Raw genomic sequence first — 2344 nt, 5'->3', positions numbered from 1 at the left:
TAGGTTTGGGATCGACCCTTTAAGCAAAGGGATCAATCCTTTCCCCCAAGGGATCGATCCTTTTGCTAGAATATTGCAAAATTCTCAAGAACATGCATTTTCAAGTTGCTAAACATCCACATAAAAGTTACTAGAAGCTAGGATCATGCTTGAATTCTATCAAACCACTTCATAAATACCAAAATACATGTGCAACATGCTTAATAACATAAGTCAACACAACATACAAGATTTTGGCATCAAAAGTCAAATATTGCATAATGATCATCTTTAGCACAAGTCACATACTCCAAATTCTGCTTTGGTTATCTCATGTTACCTAAGAGTCTAACAAGTTTGGTTCACTTAGTTACACTTGTCTAGGCACTTCAAACACTTATTTAAGGTTCAAGTCACCATTTGAGCATTCACATGCATCAATTAACCAAGATCATGCATATCAACTCCAAAATAACAAATCAAATCATCGGCAAATCTCCAAACACAAAATCAACACCCATAGAATAAGTGCAATTATTACAAATCAACATAACATCAATTGTCTAAGTCTCAAAATGTCTCCCACATTGCCACCATTTATTTTTCGAAAACCACATACACTTCTCTTGAACTTTTGCCTTGCTTGATCACTTTCGATGCTAGCCCCTCATCTCCGACTCGATTCTATTCCTCTGAAAAATGGTAAACGATGAGTGCGAGCTGAAAAGCCCAATGAATAACAATCATTCTAAGACAATGCATATAGCCAAGATGAAGTAAAGCCCTATATGCACACACCTCACTTGTTTTTACCTCAACAATTGTAAAGTTGTATCATGCTAAAATGATTATCTATCGTGCACTAAATGCACACAACTTCCAAATATTCAGGTGTCATTTGTTCACATAACTCAACATCAACCACAAACACTCATGCATAATTACCTTTTTTGGCAAGGCACACACAATGCGCACATATGTTTCATTAAAAGTTCAGTGGCCATTGTTTAAAACACAACTCCCTCGTTAGATAAACGGACTCCATATGACTCCCATTTTATTTACGAGCTCACACAGGTCCAAACCCACAAAATTACGGAGCAAAGCTAATGCTCAACCTTAGCTCGTGACTTCTCGGAGCATAAATCAACACCCCAACCGAATCTCGTATAACCCGATCACACACAGATATAAAACACATAAAGTACTCTTTTCTAGGCATGATTTTCATATCCAAATGACCCATTAAGAACAAATAGCCAATTAATCCAAGTTCATCAAGAGTGGTTGTCAATGATACATAATTTTTCACATATATCAATTCAAACTCATTTTGAAACAAAATCACAATTGGTTGTCATGATCAACCCACATCATGGTCAGCGAGAATGTTCGACTCGTCCAAACACACATTCACATTATATATAGATTTTCGGAAAGGTTTCAAAATCATATGCTACATTTACAACACATCACATTCACATTTTACATTCTTATCTCCGACATATGTTGCATCACATACAATATAACACAATTCACATTATCAATAGCATCATTAATTGAGTCATAAAATCAGAGTTAAGATCAAGTATCAAACCAGCCTACATTTTCCTTAACCTTGAACACATCTATTCTCAAAGAATGAAAGTCACTCACCTTGTTGTCCAGTAACCGAAAATGCTTCCAAACTCTACTCAAACGCTCACCAAAACACAATGCACAACTCCACCTCAAAATCTAATAGATTGAGCACCTTGAAAAGGAAAATAAAACATCAAAACTAATACTAAAACAAAGTAGAATTTTATGTTTCTAAACAAAGCGAAAACATCAAAATTACCGAAGTCCTTATCAAAACAACTCCTCGTAACCTTCGATCCGATTGGCATCACTTATCCTCAACAAAAGTGATCGACAACACCTAGAATCAATATCTAATCCAACTAGAACCGCACAATTGAACCTCTACAACTCTTAATTCTCCGATTCTCGAAAAATGCCAAAATTAAGCTTGTTTCAATAAATCGATATCCAAATCAAAAGAACATGAAAATTTGTTTTAAAGTGGTAATAATCATCCCAAAAAAATCTCAATTCAATTAAGAAAACCTCATAAACACCTCAAGAAAATAGCTCAATAATTAACTCCGAAAATCAATTTCAACTCATAAAATCCTTTTCAATAGATTGATAAATCAATGAAACCATTAACAAAAAAGCACTTGCCCTCGAAGCATGAAAGAAAACCAAGGAAAGGAGCATTACCTCGTTGTTAAAGATTGAAAAGAGAAGAAATAGATCAACAATGGCACTCCATTATGATCAAGAATAAAATCAACAATGAGGAGAAAAGAGAAACCATTGA

The 2344-nt window shown here is 34.8% G+C and overlaps 1 long non-coding RNA gene across 1 annotated transcript; it reads right to left on the bottom strand.

The window, feature by feature from the left end:
* Positions 1-448: 448 nt before the first annotated feature.
* Positions 449-2344, bottom strand: LOC120152822. The gene is made up of 3 exons (XR_005518726.1): positions 1820-2344; positions 1636-1732; positions 449-671 (listed from the first exon to the last, which is right to left on the bottom strand). It is a non-coding gene; the product is annotated as an uncharacterized LOC120152822 (long non-coding RNA).

This window comes from Hibiscus syriacus, unplaced genomic scaffold (genome assembly GCF_006381635.1).
Source record: "Hibiscus syriacus cultivar Baekdansim isolate YM2019G1 unplaced genomic scaffold, ASM638163v2 tig00111095_pilon, whole genome shotgun sequence".
NCBI lineage: Eukaryota > Viridiplantae > Streptophyta > Magnoliopsida > Malvales > Malvaceae > Hibiscus > Hibiscus syriacus.
The sequence above is the reverse complement of the archived record's forward strand: the minus strand, read 5'-3'. Positions and strand labels throughout refer to the sequence as shown.